Raw genomic sequence first — 12,889 nt, 5'->3', positions numbered from 1 at the left:
AGCCTAGTGCCTGCCAGCTGTTGTTCTTCTCTTAAAGACTTTTATATATAACAAATTGGGCCTATTGCTGGCCCATTTCCTCTCAAAATAATTAAAAGCCTAATATATTATCTAATGCGTATTTACAATTAGTAGCTATACATTAAATTCCAAACTTAGTTTTTGTCATGACCCCAAATCCGGACCCGGTCGTGATGGAGCCTCTCGTGAAGACAAGGCCAGCCGACACATTTCCGATTTAGTTTTAAGCAATTAAACAATAAGCATTTAGTCTTAAACATGATATAAATCCAAAAGTAAGCAGTGACAATACAAACAATTTGCGGAATACAACCCAACACAGCCTGATACCAGGGTGTCACTAGTCATGAGCATCTATCAATACGCTACAAGTCTGGGATGCCTGCTAAACCATTACAGAATAACTGATAAAGAGATACAAATGAGAAAAAATGGGAGAAACACGGGACTGCGGACGCCAAGCAGCTACCTCGTGTACTTCGAAGTCTGCCGGGAGCTCTCAACTCGCGCTAGCAGGATCAGCAATGCCTGAATCTGCACACGGGGTGGAGGGAGTAAAGTGAGTACTCCAACTCAGTGAGTAATAATCATAAATAAACGACTAAGAGATATGAAAACACGTAAGGCACATTACAGGCTAATGAAGCAGTAAAACCAGTAGAAACAGTAAATCAGTGAAGATATGTAAAGTTATTTAGTTCAATTTAAACTTCATGAAATGCCTTTTTAACAATTAAGCAGATAAATGACAGGCAGTAAGAAAGATAAACACCTAAAGGATTGCCCTTCGGGAAAAATCATAGAACAACACCAGCCCCTCGGGCTATCTCTCACATCACAATAGGTACTCCTAGAGGGTCCCCTTACGGCCCAAGCGCAATATCAAGCCATCTCGTGGCATCATCACTAGGCCCTCAGACTCATATCAACAATCCATCTCGTGCCATATAAATCTCAGGCCCTCAGCCTCATAATCATAATCAGTGTTTCCTTACAACATAGGCACTCAGCCTTGCTCAGTAGTCAGAATCTCACAGCCACTTAGGCAACAGTAAACATAGTGCTCAGCCCAAAATATCATTTAAAGTATCATTTAAGTGTTAAAGTGGAGTAAACATGGCTAAATTATGAAAAATAGTAGAATATAACATGACTGAGTTCACATACAAAGTCAAAACAGTAAGGAAATATCAATAAAAATCCCCTAAGGGTTCAAATAGTTGGCACGAGGCCCAAATATGGCATTCAACCCAAAACATGATGATAGCACATAGTTTTCAGTCAAATACGCGGTAAAACAGTCATTCGGGACGGACTAAGTCACAATCCCCAACAGTGCACGACTCCACGCTCGTCATCTAGCGTGTGCATAACCTCAATATAGCGCATCGATGTGCAATCCGGGGTTTCATACCCTCGGGACATCATTTACAATCATTACTCACCTCAATCCGATCCAAACTCTAGCCCGCGATGCCTTTGCCCCTCGAATCGGCCTCCACTTGTGTCGAATCTATCCAAAATCAGAATAACGACGTCAAAATATGCTAAGGGAACGAAGCCCAAGCGGAAATAATCAATTTACAACATAAATCCCGAAATTACCAAAATCCGACCCTCGGGCCCACGTCTCGAATTCTGATAAAATTCACATCAATGGATTTCTTATCACTCCCTGAGTTCATTCATCAAAAGCATCAAAATTCAATCACAAATGACCCCTCAAATCCCAAATTCTAGGTCTCCAATTTCAAACCCTAGTTCTTCAATTTTAGGCTTAATTTCCATGATTAATTAGGTATATTTCACATTAGAATCGAGTTATAAGTCCATGAATCTTACCTCCAAGTGATTCCCCTTGAATTCCTCTTCAATCCTCTTCTAAAAGCTCCAAAAACGCTCAACAATGGTGAAAATAAACCAAAATCGCAGACAAGACGACTATTTAAACATTCTGCCCAGGTCTGAAATCCTTCTTCGCGAACGAGGTCAAAGCCTCGCATTCGCGAAGCACAAAAAAACTTTGACCAGAATTTCCTCTTTGCAATCGCGACCTGCCGATCGTGAACGCGATGCTTCCTCAAACTAACCCTTTGCGATCACGTTACTGTCACACCTCCTTTTTCTGTCCCCGCGAGGGGTGAAGGAGTTTTTTCTAATTAAAGGACAATCGAAACGGGATTTATTTATTTATTTCAGAGTTGCCACTTGGGAGATTTAGGGTGTCCCAAGTCACCAATTTTAATCCCGAATCGAGGAAAAGAATGACTCTGTATTACAGTCTGCGAACCAGAAATCCGGATAAGGAATTCTGTTAACCCGGGAGAAGGTGTTAGGCATTCCCGAGTTCCGTGGTTCTAGCACGGTCGCTCAACTGTCATATTTGGCTTAAATATCTGATTTTTATACAATTATGAGCTCATGTGCAAATTTTTAACTCTTTACCGCTTTTATTATTATATTTTTAAAAGAATATGAACATCATTTAAAAACATGTCTTTGGATTGCGTCACATGAAATGCACCTGCGATCCGGAACGCATTTTTATTCAATGTTTTGGGATTTGGATTTGGGTCGCATAAATGCGCACCCGAGTTTAGGGATGTATTATTATTAAAATCGTGCCTAAAGCGATTAGCGTATTATTATTTCTGGGTAAGACCGTGGAATTTTTCCAAACAGTCCATCCCGAAGTCTAAGCAATTTTAAAACAAATATTTACCAAGAGCCCCGCAATTTTTGTATTTTTATTCGGCGAGGCTCATCTCAGTCTTATTTTTTAAGGAATTTGCAACGTCATGGACATGCATCTCGGACTACGTCACAATCAATGTACCCGTGATTGGAGACACATTTCGATTCCGTTGAGATTTGGATTTGGGTCACATAAATGTGCACCCGAGTTTTAAGAAGGTAAGATTAATTAAATCGCGCCGAAAGAGTCTAACGCGTTATTATCTTTGGGGAAGGCGGTGAAATTCACTAAACAGTCCATCCCGAATTCTAAATATTCAATTAAACATTTATTGAGGGCCCCGCAATTGGTGCGTTTTATTGGCGAGGCTCATCTCATTTATTTTTAAAGGACAGTCCTAAAATGCCTACATTTTTCTCTATTAAATTTGTCTCTACAAAATAAAAGAGAAAATATCTTAATTTATGCTTAAGTTGTTATAGATGGGTTTCGAATATGATTCATAAAATCTGAAAATGAGGCAAACAGGACAGTCCGTTGCCAATGCGGCCCCAGGTCCAACGTGCATGACATAAACTAGACCTGGGTCATCTTGTTCATATGTTACTACCTAGTTACATTATACTAGGGATGTTCACAGTTTGTCAAATTAAAAAAAAAAACTTAGCAATCTAATTTTAATTCTTAACCATTTACATGCTGAAATTAACCAATAGTATTTAACTAAACAATATTCCTACAAGTTCCAAAATGGTCTATTCGCTTGATGAACTAATGTGCTTTTTGAGACATGGTAATCATCCAACAATAACGAATTAACTAGACGAAGTTACTACACCATTTATTTATTTTTAGGCAATATATAGATAGTTCGTCCGTTAAGCTATCATCAGATGTTCCACTATATATATTAAACAGCTACATGATTCTGATTAAAGTAAGCTAAATAATTTATATATACAAATAAAATTCAGAATATAATTAAAATAAATTTAGAACTTCAACTCTTCATTTTCGTATTCTTGCTTCATGTTTCAGTTTACAATAATCAACGTGTCAGTTGTGTACCTGATATTGGAAGCAAAAGAAAAGTGAGATCAGCAGAAATTCAGTAGCATACAACAACAACAACCCCAACAACCAGTAACAACCAGCAACGAGAAACCAGTGATAGATTTTAAAATCGAGATAAAAATCCCGAAACACCAACAACAATCAACGGTCAGAAGCCAAGGGAATCTTTTCAGAGTTGAAAGACTAATTAATGTTCAACCCTTAATTTCTGAATCCGTATATCAGAATATTTAAATTGTATATCACGTGTATACTATTCTTCTCTTGAATTTCCAGAATGTTTTTCTTTTTATTTTTGGAGTCTTAGTATTTTCGGAATTTTTCTCTCTCTTAAAATTCAGCTCCCTTTTTTATCTCTCTCCTCCTTCTTCTCTATCTTTTTTCAAAATCTGATCAAGTCTCCTCTTTATTACCATCTTTCAGCATTTTTAAACATAAAATCCACTATATTCCCACTCATCCCCCTTTTAATCTCACTACCTAATGTTTTGTCCCCCATTATATTAAACAAATATATCAACCCCACCCCATTACATCTTGTCCCTCATGCTTAACATAAAGAATTACATTATTCCCCCATTAATTTATGTCTTGTCCCCCATTATATTAAATAATTGTATCAAATGTTCAATTCCGAAAATACCCCTCCGACCATACTGAAATTACCAATTCACCCTTGAACGTACTGCAATTTACCAAACTACCCCATCAGCTATAACCAATTCACCTAAACAATTTCAACCAAAATACATCAAATATGACCAATTTCTAAACAATTTGAACAACAAATCCCATGAACACAGATTGAACAACAATCATCGAATTAATGGGAATAAATTAACCATATTGGGAACCAATCCTGGTTAACTTAAACCAAAAATGGATGAGCAAGAAACAACAATATTAACAACAAAAATAAACTGGAACAACATGAATCACAATTAACGGAAACGAAATGCAAGCTGAAATAATATGATGGACAACAAAAACAAGAATTATTTTGACTGAACAATATTTTTTAACAACAAACAAACATACTTTCAGATTCAACAACAACAACAACAACAACAAACAAGTATATTCAGATTTCTAAATTCAATAATCATTTGAACTTACAATTAAATCTAACAACATTACAACCAACAATTTCTATATTAAACTAAACAAGATCATGAAACAAACTGAAGAAATAATCAGAAATGATAAACAACAAACAAGAAATCAAACTTATACTAATTTCGGATTCAAGAACAATCAAACAAAGTATGGACATAAATGAAAAGATTCAACAACAATAACAAGCAAGTTTTATTCAAATTCGAATTAAGCTTAAACAAAACAAATAAACATATTCAAATCACTAAACTTCAATAATCGATGGAACCTCAAACTAAATCTAACAATTTTATAACAAAGATGAATGATTCAAACTAAAATAAACACTCGACATTATGAACACACTTGAAAAACTCGAAAAGTAACAAACTTAAAACAAAAATGAACAAAATTTTTCTCTAATACAAACAAAGAACCTGGGTTCGAATGGTAACCTCGACGCGCTGTAACTCGACGAACTCGACTGTGTATGAACTATTTTGACGACCCCAACCAAAACTCGAACAAACGACGACGCCATTGTGGATACAGCAGCAGCGACGCTACTGGACAAAGGCAGCCCTGGACGTTTGGACGTGACGCCGAAAAACAAAAGTGAAGTAGCGGGAAGCAGCAACGAGCTGGAAGTTCAGGTGGTCGTCCGACATGGTCGTGGTGGACGTGAGGACTGTGGTTGTTTGGGTTTGCTGGAGGGGTCGTTTGAGAAGGTGAAGCAGCAACGATGGCTGCTTGAGACGCGGCGACGATGTTCGTTGACGGGCTGCTTCAAGTGGTCGACGGAGCTGTTCGTCGTCGATGGCTGGAGCTCGACGGATGGTGGTGCGATGAAGACGACGCAGCAGAGGTGGTGGGGCAGCCATGGCAGCTGGAGTTATCATGGTCGATGAGGGTGGTGAAGGGGTGGTCGTGGTGGTTGTCGAGCAGCAGCAGCGTTTGGTGACTGCAGTTGCTGGTCGGAGCAGAAGAAGAAGCAGCAATGCAGCGGGGGGGGAAGCCATGGGAGCCTGGGTTGGGAAGGAGAAGAAGAAAGAGAGGGGGCGGGTAGTTTTAGGGTTTCTTATGTTTGGGTTTCAACAAGAAATGAAAAATGGGAGGGGGTTGGGCGGATAGTTTAGTTATGGGGGGGACCGGGTCGACCCATGTTGAAATGGACCGGGTCATGGGGAAGGTTGGGTATTTTTTTGGGCCTGTGGTTTGAAATTTGGAGAAGAGGCCCAATTCCGATTTTCTTTATATTTTTTGCTCTATTTTCTTCTATTTTCTAATAAAACTAAAATTCTAAATTAAGTTATAAACTAAATTAACTTATCAAAAATACTAAATAATTTCCAATAACTATTATCGCATATTTAAATAGCAATTAACGATAAAATCGCACCATTTAGATGTTAAATGCTAAAATGCAACATACATTATTTATTTTTTATGATTTTCTCATTTTTTGTAAAACAAACTTAAATATTAAATGAAAATGCGACATATTTTATATTTTTATTAATTTAAACAAATAAACACACACAGACAAAAATACAAATAATTATACAAAAATACTACAAAAATTCAAAAATTGCACACCAAGGAAAAATCGTTTTATTTTGAATTTTTTGGGAGTAATTCTTTCATAGGGAAAAAATCACGTGCTTACAGTTACCTCTGTCGCGAATGCGGTGAATGAAATCCCTTGAAGCTCAGCTGCCCATTTTCTTTTACGCGAACGCGATGCACAAACACTCAGCCCTTCGCGAATGCAGAGCCTTCCTCGCGAATGCGAAGGCTAAAATTCCAGCCTTCACCAGCTAACCCTTCGCAAACGTGAGGGCCTACTCGCGAACGCGAAGGCCATTTTCTCTGCAACACTGATCAGCAATTTCTACAATTCCAAACATCATAGAACAGTCCAATTGACCACCCGAAACTCACCCGAGGCCCCCGAGACCTCAACCAAACATGCCAACATATCTCATAACGTCATTCAAACTTGTTCCAACCTTCGGAATGCTCAAAACAACATCAAAACACCAAATTCGCATCGGATTCAAGCCTAAAAAATCCAAAATCTTCTAAATTACGCTTTTGATAAAAAAAAACCAACCAAACCAACCTGAAATTTTGCACACATATCCGACATAACACATAGGAACTACTGCAACTTCCGGAATTCCATGCCGACCCCTATTTCAAAATCTCACCTATCAACCGGAAAACGGCAAAATATCAATTTCGCCAATTCAAGCCTAAACCTTCCACTGACCTCCAAAATGCATTCCGATCACGCTTCTAAGTCCCAAATCATCTAACGAAGCTAACCAAATCATAAAAATTCCAATCCGAGATCATATACAAACAAGTCAAAACTTGGTCAACCTTTTCAAATTTCAAGCTTCAAACTGAGAACTGTCCTTCCAAATTCATTTCGATCACCCTGAAAACCAAAACCAACGATTTACATAAGTCATAATACATCACACGGGGTAAGTCATGCTTGAAAATTGGCGAGCGAAGTGCAAAAGCTCAAAATGACCGGTCGGGTCGTTATAGTTTTAAATATGAATACCCGTAGTTCGCTTTAATTTGAGTACAAATTCTTTAAATAAGTTGAGGTGTGCCACCCAATCACATAGTCTATGGCCCTCACATCAATGTCTTAACTAATGTAGAAAAATGCTTTGAACTCTCGTAATTTGCTTTAGGCGCATTAATTAAATAAATTATCATAGCTACGGATACGGTTCCCGTGACGTAGTTGTGATACCTAATTTCCAAATCCAGAGGTACATTTATGTGACACGGCCATAACAACTAATAATGTCAATAAATTAAACATGTTGTATGTCGTGGGTACGGTTCCCGTGACACGATCCGCAATGGGTACCAAACAAACAAGTGTACGATAATCGTAACTTGTGTCACACCTTCTTTTTCCGCCCCCGCGAGGGGCATAGGAGTTTTTTCCAGTTAAAGGACAATCGAAACGGGATTTGTTTATTTATTTCAGAGTCGCCACTTGGGAGATTTAGGGTGTCCCAAGTCACCAATTTTAATCTCGAATCGAGGAAAAGAATGACTCTGTATTACAGTCTGCGAACCAGAAATCCGGATAAGGAATTCTGTTAACCCGGGAGAAGGTGTTAGGTATTCCCGAATTTCGTGGTTCCAGCACGGTCGCTCAACTATCATATTCGGCTTATTTATCTGATTTTAATACAATTATGAACCGATGTGCCAATTTTAACTTTTTACCACTTTATTATTATTATTTTTAAAAGAATGTGAACATCGCTTAAAACACGTCTTTGGACTACATCACATGAAATGCACCCACAATCCGGAACATATTTTATTTGATGTTTTGGGATTTGGATTTGGGTTGCATGAAATGCACACCCGTGTTTAGGAATGTATTATTATTAAAATCGTGTCTAAAGCGATTAGTGTATTATTATTTCTGGGTAAGACCGTGTGATTCACTAAACAGTCCATCCCGAATTCTAAATATTCAATTAAACATTTATTGAGGGCCCCACAATTGGTGCATTTTATTGGGCGAGGCTCATCTCATTTTATTTTTAAAGGACAGTCCTAAAATGCCTACATTTTTTATCTTATTAAATTTGTCTCTACAAAATAAAAGAGAAAATGTCTTAATTTATTTACATGCTTAAGTTGTTATAGATGGGTTTCGAATATGATTCATAAAATCTGAAAATGATGCAAACAGGACAGTCCGTTGCCACTGCGGGCCCAGGCCCAACGTGTATAACATAAAATAGACCTGGGCCGTCTTATTCACATGTTACTACTTAATTACATTATACTAGGCATGCTCTCAGTTTGCCAAATTAAAAAAAACTTAGCAATCTAATTTTAATCCTAGATCATTTACATGCTGAAATTAACCAATATTATTTAACTAAATAATATTCCTACCAAGTTCCTAAATGGCCTATTCGTTTGATTTTTTGACTAGGCTGAGTTACTACACCATTTATTTATTTTTAGGCAATATATAGATAGTTCATCTGTTAAGCTATCGTCGGATGTTTCACTATATATATTAAATAGCTACATGATTCTGATTTTTGCAAGCTAAATAATTTATACATACAAATAAAATTCAGAATATAATTAAAGTAAATTTAGAATTTCAACTCTTCATTAACCAGCGTGTCAGTTGTGTACCTGATATTGGAAGCAAAAGAAAAGGGAGATCAGCAGAAATTCATTAGCATAACAACAACAACAACCCCAGCAACCAGTAACAACCAGCAATGAGAAACCAGTGACAGATTTTAAAATCAAGATGAAGATCCCAAAAAACACCGACAACAATCAACGGACAGAAGCCAAAGGAATTTTTTTAGATTTGAAGGACTAATTAATGTTCAACCCTTAATTTCTGAATCCGTATATCAGAATACTTAAATTGTATATCGGGTGTATACTATTCTTCTTTTGAATTTCCAAAATGTTTTTCTTTTTATTTTCTGAATCTTAGTATTTTCGGAATTTTATCTCTCTTTAATATACAACTCTCTTCTCTCTCTCTCTCTCTCTCTCTCTCTCTTCTGTATTCTGTTCTCTCTATTCTCTCTCTTATTCTCTCTCTCTTCGTTTTTTAAAACTCTCTCCTAAAAACCTGATCAAGTCCTTTCTTTTATATCTCATCCCAAACCCTTTAATCAATTAATAACAGTCACTTTCTCCTACCAAACTCATTATCTTCCCACTCATCCCTATTTTAATCCCACTACATTAAACAAATATATCAATCCCTCCCCATTACATCTTGTCCCCCATGCTTATCATAAACAATTACCATATTCCCATTCACTACATTATGTCTTGTCCCCCATTTGTATTAAACAATTATATCACCCACACCCCATTACATTTTGTCCCCCATGCTTAACATAAAGAATTATTCAAAAATGTTCAATTACCAAACTACCCCTCCGACCTTATTGCAATTATCATTTTACCCCTGAATGTACTGCAATTTACCAAACTACCCCCATCAGCTATAACCAATCAATTAATCAAACTCAACCAAAATATAGCCAATATGACCAATTTCTTAAACAAATTCAACAACAACTCATATGAACAAAGATGAACAACATCAAATTAATGTGAATGAATTAACCATATTGGGAACCAATCCTGGTTAATTTAGACCAAAAATGGATGAGCAAGGAAACAACAATATTAACAACACAATACATATTCATCAACGAATCAAAAACAAAACATAAACTCACGTTAAATCAACTGGATTAAAATGAACTTCAAACCAAGATGAACATGAATTAAATCAACTTAAACAACAAAACATGACGGATTCAAATGATTAAACCAACATATTTCCCTATTACAACTAAATTCTTTTAGACAAATAACAAGATCGACGAAGAAACAATTATGAACTTAAACTTGAATTTAACAATATTAACAATTTCTGAAAAATACATAAAACACATGAAACAAATTGAAAAAATAATTAATTAAACTTCAATTTGTATCTAACCAACATTAAACTAACAACTTTTACCTAAATAATAAATAAGAACAATGAAACAAACATGAAACAAACTGAAAAATTCACAAAATAATGAATAAAACAAACATTTACCGATTTTAGATTTGAGAATATCAAAAACAAAATACGGACAGAAATGGAACTCAAAATCCAACTAACCAGAAATGACCAACGACGAACGGAAATGGAAAACTCGGACAGAAAACTCGACGTACCGGACCTCGACTCAACGAAAAACCCTCGAACTTTGACAAAATGAAGAAGATGAAGCAACATCAGAAGCAGCGGGGAGCAGTTGGAGAAGAAAGCAGAAGCAGCTGCGTGAGCAGCAGCAACAGAACGGAGGGGAACGTTCAGCCTCGCATCAGTGAAGCAGTAGCATCCGCTACTGCTGGACATTGGAGCTTGACTGAAGCAGAAGCTCGTCGATGCAGGAGCGACAACAGCCGTGGGAGCTCGACAATGCAGCAGTGACAGCAGCTATGGCGGACTCCTGTTTTTTTGGAGGAGGAAATGAAGCAGTGACAGCAACAACGATGAGGAAGAGACAGTAGCAGCTGAAGATGAAGCAACAACACAGAAACAGCTGCGTGATCAGCAGCAGCAGCGGCTGGACGCGAGGAGGAGGAAGGAGGAGTCGTTCATGTTGGTGAAGTCACGGGTGTGTGTGTGTTACGTCGCCGTGATTGTGTGTGTGTGTGTTGTCGACGGGGTTGTGTGTGTGGCATGGGGATGAAGGGAATGAGAGAGGGGCAGCAATGGGAGGGGCTTTGAGCTCTTTTGGAGAAGAAGGAGAAGAGAGAAAGAGAGGGGGGGGGGCGGATGAGTTTAGTCTAGGTTTTTTTTTTTTTTTTTTTGTAAAAATGAAAAATGAAAATGAAGAGGGGGAGTTGGGTTGTTGGTACTGGACTGAGTCGACCCGGTTTGGAATAGACCAGGTCATAGGGAAGGTTGGGCCATTTTTTGGGCCTGTGGCTTAAAATTGAAGAAGAAGCCCAATTCCGACTTTCTTTATATTTTTGCTCTCCTTTCTTCTTTTATTTTTCTAAAACTAAATTCTAAAACTCCTTAAATTATTATTAAGACTAAATTAAGTTATAAAAGCGCAAATTAACTTCCAATAACAATTAACGCATAATTAAGTAATAATTAAGCATAAAATTGTATATTTGGACATTAAATGCTAAAAATGCAAAAGATGCCTATTTTTGTAATTTTTAATTTTTGTAAAACAAACTTAATTACTAACAATTGTAGAATTAAATCCTACATGCAAAATGCGACATATTTTTGTATTTTTTATTAATTTAACAAATAAACATGCACAGACAAATACAAATAATTATCCAAAAATGTCACAAAAATTCTCAAAATTGCACACCAAGGAAAATCATTTTATTTTGAATTTTTTGGGAGTAATTCTCATATAGGGCAAAAATCACGTGCTTACAACTGCCCCTCTTTGCCCGAAGACACGAAGGGTTTTCGTGCAAAGATAAAGTGAGCGATTTTTGCCCATCCGAGTACTCCGTGTGAAGCATTTTTTTGAAAAAGATTTGACCGAACCTTTGCTTCAGAGGTTTCCTACATATCCTGGGCTAAACAGGAATCAGGTCAATGTAGTTCGGGAAGTTTTGGTAGCTGGGACTATCGTGGGATTGAAATGTTACTGTTGTTGCATGCTATTAACACTGCTTACCGATCTCCTTGTTACACCGTGCTTAAAAGAAAGCAAGAAGCTAGGCTAGACTGCAACTTGTTCTTGTTGCCTTGCTTTCTTGTCTGCTTGCGTTTCTTCCGGTGCTTTTCTTCCGAGACTTCTGGCCCTTTGCTTTTCTGAATGCCAGTTTTCATCATTTTGTTCGGTCTGTTGGGGACATGGCTTTGTTCATTAAGCTTTTCGGCGGTTCCTCTGGGGATACGGCTTTCTTTATCAGATTTGTTATGCTGGGCATGATTTAATGTTCTCCAACCGCTTCTTTCAAGACGCGTCATTTCTTCCTTTTGACTCAGGCGCTTGAATTTGTGCTGGGACCTCTTGTTGCAACCTTCTGCTTCCTGGTGCTGGGGATTTTTATTGTTTCCTGCTGGGGATTCCTGTTGTAACCTTCTGTTTTACTGTCTTCCGACTTGATCTTGAAATGTATTCCTCTGTTGTATGGGCGGGCTCCCAACTTCAATACTTGAAAAGTAATACTGAAATGTATTCCTCTGTTATATGGGCGGGCTCCCAACTTCAACACTTGAAATGAAAAGACTGAAATGTATTCCTCTATTCTATGGGCGGGCTCCCAACTTCAACGCTTGAAATGAAAAGACTGAAATGTATTCCTCTGTTATATGGGCGGGCTCCCAACTTCAACAACAACTTTAAAAACAAAATGCCATTCCTTTCTTTAGGTTGGCGAGATTTCAACAACTTTTAAAAATAAAACGCCTTTCTTCTC

The sequence above is a fragment of the Nicotiana sylvestris genome, chromosome 9, assembly GCF_000393655.2.
Source record: "Nicotiana sylvestris chromosome 9, ASM39365v2, whole genome shotgun sequence".
Taxonomy (NCBI): domain Eukaryota; kingdom Viridiplantae; phylum Streptophyta; class Magnoliopsida; order Solanales; family Solanaceae; genus Nicotiana; species Nicotiana sylvestris.
This window is presented reverse-complemented; position numbering follows the sequence as displayed.